The following is a 10,837-nucleotide window of genomic DNA, read 5'->3' as shown; positions in this document are numbered from 1 at the left end:
ACGGAGAGAGTTGGAGGTTTCACTAAATTTTCATATTTTCGATTTATTTCAAATTTGAAAAGAGGATCAATTTGATTTTAATAGTTTCTCTGCAATTATTTCCAACAATAAAAATAAAATAAATGAGAGAAGATAATATGACTTCTTCAACAGAAGAGAAATATTGGAGAAGAAATTAAAAAAAATCAAATTATTATTTTATTTGTAATTTATTTGCTACTTTATTTGAATTAGAGAAAACTTGCATTTTTGAAAATTGCATTTTAGTCCAAAAAAGTGTTCATCTTGTCCTAAATATTAGGTTTGGACGGTGAAAAATTGTTTCTGGAATTTTTAGAACTTATTAGGATTTTCTTCTGCGGCAATTTTTTTAAAAAAACACCGGACCAAAGCCCAGCCGGCCCAACCGAGCCACCGCCGCCTGCCTCCTGTGTGGACGCCGGACTCCGGCGAGGAGTCCGGGTTGGCCTCCCCGCGCCCCAACACGCAAGCTGAGGACCCCTGGGGCCTCCTTATAAGCCGCGCCGCCCCGCCGTTTTCTCCTCATCGTCGCACCACCGCTGCCCCGCGCCACCGGCGCCGTTCGCCGCCGCCACTGCTGCTGCCGCCGCCGCGCTGTGCCGCCGCCCCGCACCGCCGTTCACCGCTGCTGCTGCTGCCGCCGCCACCCCGCGCCGCCTCGCCTCACCGACATCCGCCGCCGCCGCATGACGCCTATCCGATCCTGCCGTCAACGCGTTGACCGATAAGAACCGACCGGTTCTTGTTTTTTCCGGTTTTGTCGGTTTAGTGTTTAGATCGGTTTTCATTTTTGTTTTAGTCTAATTAGTAAACGTTCACTAGTTAGGTCATTTTAACGAACGGTTTTCATTCGTTTTCCTCTGTTAGCGAACGTTCATTTCGTATAATTTTTTCTTTTTCTATTTATTTTCGGCCAGAGACCTATCCGTGAATACTTTTCTTATAAATTAGTCCCTGATCTTCAAACCCTCGTTACTTTTTGCTCGTTTATCAAAATCCAGTGAAACCAACGCCAAAGTCTTCGTATTATTCCCCTTTGTCCAGATAATCAACTTGAACATTATTTTGAAAATTTAAAATTTGGTTTCAAGCAGATTTGAATTTGAATTTTTTTACCATAGTTTGAGTTTCATATCTCCGATTTGATTGATTCTTTTTGCAAATCGAAGCTCTTCACTTGAACTTTCAGTTTAGATGTTTTCTTTTGGTTTTACCTTTGTATCTTATGCATGAGTGCTTATGTATGCTATTGTTTGTTCAAGATAGAGTTTCCGGAGTGCGAGGCTTGCTACTATGAATCTCTAGGGTTTTCCGATCGCCAGCAAGGCAAGTAACACTTTGATCATATCCCTTTATTACCCTGTGTTTATGCATTAGATTCAACCCTCAAACATTGCATGAGTAGGATTTGTTAACATGTGGGTATTGGTAAGTAGTTGATGAGGTAGAACCTATTGTGTTATATCAAACCCTAGGTATTTACTACGTTATGCTTATACTGCTATGCTATGCTTGTAGACGTGGTTTAGTTTGAGAGAATTCATGAAAGATGTGAGAGATCATTGTTAACTAAGGTTTAACTTAAGGTGACTACTTTAATACACATCTGGGTGGATTGTTTGTGGGCACCTGAGGAATCCACTGTTGTCCAACGAGATCCAGGGGTACCCGTATGATCATCCTATGGTTCGCCACCCAGGCTCAAAGGGATCATAAGATTATTCATGCTGGAAACTTCCATGTGCAGCCGCAAGCCATTATGGGCTCTGGCATAGTTGAGCAAGTTGTGGGAATCCTTTCCATGATATGCTAGCAGATGTAGGGGATTGTAGGTGTACCAACCTATATCTATCGGTTAAGGGGACCTCTTCGGAAAGACTGTGTCTCGGCCATCCGTTTCGCAAACACCATGCAGTGCAAGAAATACAATGGAGGAGATCGAGTCTTGTGGGGAAAAGTGCGCAAACCTCCGCAGAGTGTACAAACTAATCATGATTAGCCGTGTCCCCGGTTATGGACATCTTGAGTATCTGGTACTTGAATTATTATGTTGATCTCATCACTTTACTTAATTAATTGTGTTGGGTTGTTAACTTTTAATTGGGATTGAGTTGGGGTTACCTTCTCAATATTTTCAACAAACTTTGTAGTTAAATAAAATAAATTCCTTTGTTGTAGGGAAAAACTAGCTTTATGCAAACTCATAACCATAGAGCCTCCACCAGCCATATATGCATGTAGCGATAGCTGTTATTTGTTCATTTCTCTATAGTGTTATCTTGCCAGCATATTCCATGTGCTGACCTACACAGGATGGAACATATTATGTTGCAGAATTTTCAGACGAAGAGTAAGGTGCACTAGGTCGTTGTCATGCACTCAGTTTTGTCATGGAGTTGGATGGACTCTTCTACCTTCGAAGCTTCCGCTGTCATCTTATTTAGATGGCCTTCAGCCATATTATTGTAATAAGTTCTCTTTTGAGGCATTCGATATAATAAGTGTGTGATTGAACTCTGTTATAAATCCTCGAGTACTGTGTGTGTCAGCAATACCGATCCAGGGATGACACGTAATCACAGAGACTTGACTGTCCGAGGTCGCGGCGCTACAGACCACCATGAGATATTGATAGTTGTTTAGTATTGGCGCCAGACCTATTAGCTAAGAAGACCCAATCACAGGAGGACCGTACCAAGATAAAAGGACAGAAGAATTGAGGAAAAGGTTATGCCACTACCGGAAGAGCCAGAGTAGGAATTTTCCCAAGAATCTGAGCAGATCGACACTACCAACAATAAGGATGTACGACCTGAGTTTTGGTGGAACTGTAACCATGCTTCTAAGGGTGGTAGCACCCCAGACCCCCTGTGATGATCGATGTATTTTGAGGAGACCCCCCGAACCTAACCTATTTCTTTCTAGCCTCTTCGAATCTCGAGGGCGAGATTCATTTTATGGGTGGTAGGTTTGTAACATCCCAAAATTCTAAATTTGGGAATGTTATATTAAATAAATAGTTTTGATTGATTGATTGATTGTGGTGTGGTTGCTTGTGTGAAACTGAGTGAAATTTGAAACTTTCTGAAAGTTAAATGAGAGGGAATAAAAGGACTTTCCCAAAACTTTCAGCTTGCATTTATGATCTCCATGAATTCAAATTCATTTCATCACAAAACCCTAGAGAGAAGATGATTTGAATTCTTCCATTTAATTAAAGGAAAAAGGGTTTTTTGAAAATATTTGAATTGCATTTGGAAATATTCGAAATTCAGAAACTTTATGCAACTCAATGAGTTTCATGAGAGAAGATAAAATGACTTCTTCAAATGCTAAGAAAGAGAGTTGGAAGTTTCAAAGAATCAAATTGAAAGTCCTTTGAAGTTATTTTGAAACTCATTTTTAATTCAGAGATATTTGGTTCTTATTCAAATTATTTCTCTCCAAAATAAAATATATGGAAAATAGGGTAAAATGATTCCCAACAATAGAAAAATGGAGAGAAATAAATTTGAAATTATTTTGGTATTTAAAAAATATTTTTATTTGGTTTTTAATTAAACCACTAGTACTGTTTGCTTTATTTAATTTTTTGTGGAATTTATTTTCCCTTGTAAAATAGTTCATGTTTTAGAAAATCTTTTTCTGAAAATCTTGGTATATAATATGCTATATGTAATTTTTATTATTTTGTTATTTATTTTTATTTTTGTTGTCTGAGTTAAAAAAAGTTTGGACTGACCGAACTAGGCCGCGCCCAGCCCAGCTGGCCCAGCAAGCCCGCCCGTTCGTCTCCGCGCTCAGGACGAAGTCCTGAGCGTGCCCGACACCGCTGTCGCACCCGTGGCTGCGCCGGACTCCCGCCGCCGCCTTTGCCTTGCTCCTCCTCCACGCCACCCCGCCCCTCCTCCTATAAATGCCCGAGCCCCGGCCCTATTTTCCCCATCAAATCACGCCACCACCGCCCACTACACCATGTAGAACCTCGCCGGAGTTGCGAGCTCCACCGAGCCCCGCCTTCGTTACCCCGCTCCGCTCTGTCGCCCTCGACCTCCGCCGACGCGGCCATCACCTTCGCCTCGTCGAGCCGCGCCTCCCCATCTACTCCGTCGGCGCCGCCGAGCCCCGGAGCCGCCGTCCCGTTCGAGCCGAGCCGCAGCCGTCCTCCTCGCCGCCGACGCCGTCAACCGCCGCGGTAACTGTCGCCCCACCCCGCCCGTCCGATCTGGATTGGGTGATCCAGATCGATTTGTTTTTTCCTAAACGTTTTGTTTTATGTAGTGGACGTTTGCTAGTTTAGCCTCTGTAGCGAACGAATTCGCCGGTTTAGGTTCTCTAGCGAACGTTCGTCTGGTAGATTTATTCTTTTTCTTTTATTTTCTGCCAGTGACCTATTCGCTAGTTTTGTTTTACAGACCAGTCCTTGTTTTTCAAACTAGCACATCTTTTAAACCGTTTATCCAATTTCAACGAAACCAACGCCCACTTCTTCGTTATGATCCCCTCTATCCAGTAAACCAACTTAAATATATTTTTGAAAGTGTTAAAATTTGGTTTCAAACACATTTGAATTCAAACTTGCTTTGGCTATAGTTTGAGTTGTATAACTCTGATTTAATTGATTCTTTTTGCAAATCAAAGCTCTTGGCATGTACTTTCTGTTAAGATCAAAATCACACAATTTTCCTGCTGTTAAAAATATGTTTTTGTCCAAAATCTTTATTTGATGATTTTTGAAATTTTCCGAAGTGTTTTCTTTGTTCTTTTGGATCTTTTGCGTGATTGCTTATGTGTGGTTATAATTGCTTGCTCATGATAGATTGATCAGAGTGTGACAAGTAGAATTATTAGGAATTATGAGTGCGAAGAATCTTCATCAACAGTACAAGGCAAGTTACACTTTGCCCTTTATTACCCAGTTTTTATGCATTAGTTACACCCTCAAACATTGCATGAGTAGGATTATGAACATGTGGTTACTGTTATGTAGATGATGAGGTAGGAACCTAATACCTTTGATCACCCCGGGAATATACGTTATGCTCATATTGCTTAGCCATGCTCATAGACGGGGATTGGTATGTGAGAATCATGCAAGTTGTGAGAGTTAATAACTAAGGGAAACTTAAGGTGGCTACTTTCATACACATCTGGGTGGATTGGTTGTGGGCACCAGGGGAATCCAGTGTTGTCCTAGGAGATCCTGGGGTATCCATGTGATCATCCTATGGAATGCCACCCAGGCTCAAAGGGATTATAAGATTATTCATGCTTAGAAACTTCCGTGTGCAGCCACAAGCCATTATGGGCTCTGGCATAGTTGAGTAAGTTATGGGCTCTGGCATTATTTGATGATGATGAAGTTACCATCATATAGGGCTTCGCCTAAGCACTACGACGACATGACCGAGATGTGTATCTGTGGAGGGGCGCACCGCACACGGCTAAAACAATTGTCAACTTGTGTGTTCTAGGGTGCCCCCTGCCCTCATATGTAAAGGAGCAAGGGGTGAGGCTAGCTGGCCCTCATGGGGTGCGCACCCAAGTAGGATTCCTACTAGGAATAGGAATCCTATTCCTAGTAGGTTTCCCACGAGGGAAGAGAGGGGGAAGGAAGGAGAGGGAGAGAGGGAGAAGGAAAGGGAGGGGGAGACGCCCCCTCCCAGTCCAATTCGGACTCCTCAAGGGAGGGGGCATCCCTAGGGCCCTCTCCTCTCTCTCTCACACAAGGCCCATGTTGGCCCATTATTCCCCCCCCCCCCCGGGTTTCCGATAACCCCCGGCACTACGATATTTATTCAGTGACCCCGGAACTCATCCGGTGTCCGAATAACATCGTCCAATATATCAATCTTTGTGTCTCAACCATTTCGAGACTCCTCGTCATGTCCGTGATCACATCCGGGACTCCGAACTACCTTCGGTATATCAAAACATGTAAACTCATAATATCGATCGTCATTGAACCACTACAAGAAATATGTCAACTTGTGACCCTCACTATTTGCCGCTGAAAGGTCATAGTTTTTCATTTGCGACCTTTTTGTGACCAAAAACAAAAGGTCAAAAGCTGGCGGTCGTAAACTAAAATTAACGACCTTCTCACAGAAGGTCGTTGAACCCATGACCTTTTATTTTGGTCATTGGCTGTCTGCCCAGGCCACGTCAGATCCGACGTGGCAATCTGACGTGGCAAAATTGCGACCAATTGAAAAGGTCATTACTTAGAATCAGCCCGGTCCATTTCAGTGCTTTAGATGGGCCGAGCCCATTAATTCAGTCTTTTTAATATATATTTTTGTTAATTTTCGCTAGCTACATGGGCCTGGCCCAGTAATCCGGCCTTTTAAATTTCTTTGCCTATCCCTTTTGATAGATTTTTTTGGTCTTGCTTTTTCTAGGCCATTTCTTTGCTGGGCCTCTGAAGTTTTCCCCTCAAAAATAATTGTTCAATATATCTTGGGCTGGGCCGAAATAATTGATCCAATCCAACTTCTTTTATTATGCCATTGGCATTACAACACATCACACTACAAGCTATCTTGGGCCTAGCCCAGTTCCAATACATTTTCAAAGCAACATGGAATATTATAGGAGCCCAAAATATCTTTACATGCATTCATTCTAGCAGTACATATCTTTACATCCAAGGAACCAGTAAGTGCCAAGCAAAACTATTCTACAGCAAAGAAAAAAAATAGATGACAAGACATCATAGAAGTTCCTATTGTCCTCCTCCTTCAACAATTGAAAACCTTCACCTGGCAGTAGATCAATCATGAGTGAGAAACAATACAACAGCAAAAAAATGTCCAGACGATGCAAAAAATAAGTCATTACACATGGGTATTCATGTACAGATTGTAAGTCATGGATCCATTACACATAGTTTTTGTGTTGTGGACTATCTTCATGCAATTGCTACTTGGTAAGGCATTACTATGCTCCAGGAAGTGTACCACACTACAGTCAACATTCTATAGTATGCACATCTAGGAATTGTAGGTCACACCAGAAACTAAGTCAAATAGGCATGCTACTAATCCACTATCCTATAGTTGTGTCAAACCCACCAGCATAAGTATTCAGTAGTACTCAACCAATGATAGTAGAAAAATGTACTACCTCATCACCCATTTCGCGCAGGTGCTTGATGAAGTTCTGGAACTGGTTCTTGTACCCAGAGATGTGGCTGCAAACATGCATGGAAGACGCACGCAAAATTAGTTCACATATACTAGGAAATTAACAGAATAGTTTATTCGACTAGTGCCATCAAGTTACACCAATTCATGGCAAAGAGAAGAAAGGAGCATGACACGACATATTTATGTAAGACGGTTGATTATTTAGAGAAGTTAAACTAAGTGCAGGTCACCCAAAACTGAATTTCTTGCAATCCAAATAACACAAACAACAGGGAGATGGTTGCATAGATACAAATCCATGTGGTTGCAGCAACATTAACCAATCTGGACTGCATCTTCTCTGTTTGGTACTAACTAAATAAAAAACTGGACTTGTGCATACAAATCCCTCTTGAATTCCTTGACATAACCAGGATTTGCATCTAATATTCCTTAGTTTAGCGGCATTAGTAAGCAGAGAAAGAGGGGGAGAGAGATGCAGATGCTACCTGCCGTGGTGGGTCATCATGGCCGTGCATGATCTCGGGCAGGACCTCTTGGTCACACTAGGGGAATAGGAGAAGGCCTCTCATGCCCCTCCTCCTTGAGCAGAGCAGGGCTAATGGCTAGGTGCGCCCCTCATCCTCATCCTCCTTTAGCAGGGCAGCATCTTTTACAATTTGTGTTAAAATCTCCTAGGAGTTCAAAGGCTGGAAACAATCGTCTAGTTAGATTGTCAAAAAAGATCCAAGTAATACCAAAAAGAACAGAAACCTGGTCTTAGCAAGCATAGTACGCTTCAGCAAACATAAAAGATACATACTAGATTTGGGTACACGAGATCAGTTACTGGAAAAATTACACCAGGTCAGATTATCGAAGAAAGGTGCAACCAGCACCATATTCTTCTATCCAGGACCAAGTGATGTGGCGCAAGAAGACATATCTATGCAAATACTTGACTAACTCTATGATGTTTTATTTGTGCAAGAAGACCTATATGTCTAGCAAGCCTAATGAGTATTGTCAAACTGTAGCTATAAATAGCACATCAGCAGCAGCATAATATCAGAGATGTGATGCCACCGTTTACTAGTACTAATGAAAATTTTCTACACCCAAAATAGCAGTTTGAAGCACACAAAAGAAGTAGTTTGACCTATTCACACGAGCTGAAGTAGACCATAGCAGATCGAGGGAGCAAACTGCAGAGACCACACGCACGCAGGAATCAGATGCGGGGATGAAGGAAACCAGAAGAAGAGAAGGGATTCATCATTGAGGGAGTTGTTCAACTTTGAGCTATCTACAAATTTCTGCAAAACAAACAGAAAAAGGATTCATCATTTCTGTACAAAAAGAACAGTCACGTAGTTAGGAATTACATTCTCCCATCAGCAGCAAGGACACATATGATAGTTTTTTCATTTTATCAATTTAGGACATAACCAAACGTCTTACATGTATAGTTGTACTAAAACAAATCTATTGGGCCGTAACTCCAGGAATAACTAAGCACAGCATAGGAAGGTCCTTGTGGATAATATGAAAGATAAGGAGCTTAAATCTATTTCGCATCTGAGCATGAAAACAAATGGAAGTTCACCAACAGTAGTAAGTGGATAAGTTCACCAACGCTAGAGTAGGCACTGGTAAACGCATAAAGTAATCTTTTACTAGAGACACTTTCCCACAGCCGGGCTCCTCGCAAACATACTGCCATCCGCCATGCATGTGGGAATGCTTCCTCAAGGCAGCCACATCGACGAAGGTCTTGCCGCAGTTGTCGTAGCTGTAGAGGAAGAGGATCTCCATGGCCGGCTCAACCTTGCGTGGCTGCGCCTCCGGCTCCTGCCTAAAATTATAAGGTTGTTCATACAAGGAACAAAATTAACAAAAAAAATAATGTGGATGACATTTGAAGACTAATCACAAAAGAGGCTAGCTAGGTGCCAGCTCAAAACTTCAAATGATCTTAGATAAACAATAACGTCATTAAAAATGAGGACTAATCACAAAAGAGGCTAGACAATAATATGCTCAGAAGTATGGATAGCAGCACACTAAGGACAATAAGCAAAACGCTTACTGAAAGAGACACCCACAGCAAGGAGATGCTCCAAACGGCTCTTTGCAACTAAGCACAACCCAGAACCACAGGACTAGTAAACTAGAGACTAAGAACCTAACTGTGCGAAAGAAATGGGGAAGAAATTGTGGTACAAGTTTCTTTTGGCAGGGGGGAGAAGCTAAAGGTCATTCATAAAACTACAGATGAAATCAAACAGGGCAGTTATAAGAAATAAATGACGGTCTTTCATCAGCAAAATGGAGGTCAACCTTACACTAGACTATACAGTGTCCGCTTAAACAGAAGAAAACATGGCCTGAAGACAGCATTAAAATGTATCCTACACCAGTCAGTACTACATTCCACAACTGAATCACCAACAACAGAGATGTCCTGTTAGCATAAACAACACCGGGTAGAGGGGGACATAAACGGAGGAACACATAGAGGGGCATTTCTTTTCATTTCAATGTTTCAGACATTTATCATTGTTTCACTTAGCAAATTGACAACATCAATACCCCCACAACAATCTCGATATCCTGAGAGCAAACATACAATGCAGCTAATAATCAAATTAATCATTTTAGAGGGCCAAACCAGCCAATGATTTTGTGGCCTACGAAGCTAATGGCACACTACCACACCAGTAAGCAGAACCTCAGATGGTGTATTCTGCCGCAAAAGTGATGGAGGTCGGCATGCAGCTGGAACCAAGGCTAGCGACGAGATTGGGAGGGGGGAGGAAGGGGCGGACCTTGAGGTAGAGCTCCTGGCGCTGGAGGCGGCGGATGCAGACGTCGACCTCTTACTTGAAGGCGCACTTGCTGCTGCCGAGGAAGTCGTCCACCTCCTCACGCACCGCCTGCGGCGTCGACCCTCGCCGGAACAGCCGCCCGCACGGGAGAAGGGCACGGGCACGCCGGTGGGCCCGTTGGTGTCGTCACCGTCGCCCGGTGCCGATGCCTACTACGGGGAGACGGCATGGAAGGGTAGCCACCACGGACATGCCCCCATGGCGGGGTGGTGGGTTGGTGCAGGGATCCAGAGCAAGGAGGAGGGGGAGACGGCCATGGTGGACAGTATGGGGTGCGGGGGCAGAGGGCGGAGGGTAGGGAGAGATGGTGAGGGGACGGAGGGACGAGGTGGGCGATGGGTGAGGAGGACGGCGAGGTCAGCGGTGGGTAGGAGGAAGGGTTGCCGCGTGGGGAGAGGATTGGATCTCCGTCGTCCTTGCTTGAGGTCGGCGGTGGGAGGGAGGACTAGATCGGGAGGGGGCGGCGGCGGCGAGGAGACGGGGGATCTAAGATAGGGTTTGGGCTGCGGGTGGGGGTACCTCTTTTTCAAAAAAAATTCCTTTTTTCTGTAGATAGATGGATGGATGGATGTGGGATGGAGAGATGGATGGATGGATGAGCGCCATGTCATCGATCCGTGGGAATTGTTCTGATTGGTTCGGAAAACCAGTAATTTAAACGAGTTTCCAAGTATGAAAAGTAGAGGGATTTTGTGAAGTAGCTATCAAAAATATTTTGCAAAAGGTTACCACACAAATTTTCACTAGAGTTAGACCATATTTTATGGATAAGGACCAATTTTTACGCATTTCTGATCTTTC

At 43.3% G+C, this 10,837-nt stretch overlaps 1 long non-coding RNA gene across 2 annotated transcripts; it reads right to left on the bottom strand.

Moving 5' to 3' along the window:
• Positions 1 to 6,499: 6,499 nt before the first annotated feature.
• Positions 6,500 to 10,545, bottom strand: LOC125538566 (uncharacterized). Of its 2 annotated transcripts, XR_007296438.1 has the most exons (6): positions 9,977 to 10,544; positions 8,866 to 9,003; positions 8,308 to 8,464; positions 7,658 to 7,858; positions 7,147 to 7,213; positions 6,500 to 6,782 (listed from the first exon to the last, which is right to left on the bottom strand). It is a non-coding gene; the product is annotated as an uncharacterized LOC125538566 (long non-coding RNA). The 2 variants fall into 2 exon arrangements; XR_007296437.2 differs by having other exon boundaries at positions 8,308 to 9,003; positions 9,977 to 10,545.
• Positions 10,546 to 10,837: the final 292 nt, after the last annotated feature.

This window comes from Triticum urartu, chromosome 2A (assembly GCF_056163025.1).
Source record: "Triticum urartu cultivar PI428250 chromosome 2A, HENAU_Tu73, whole genome shotgun sequence".
Lineage (NCBI taxonomy): Eukaryota > Viridiplantae > Streptophyta > Magnoliopsida > Poales > Poaceae > Triticum > Triticum urartu.
The sequence above is the reverse complement of the archived record's forward strand: the minus strand, read 5'-3'. Positions and strand labels throughout refer to the sequence as shown.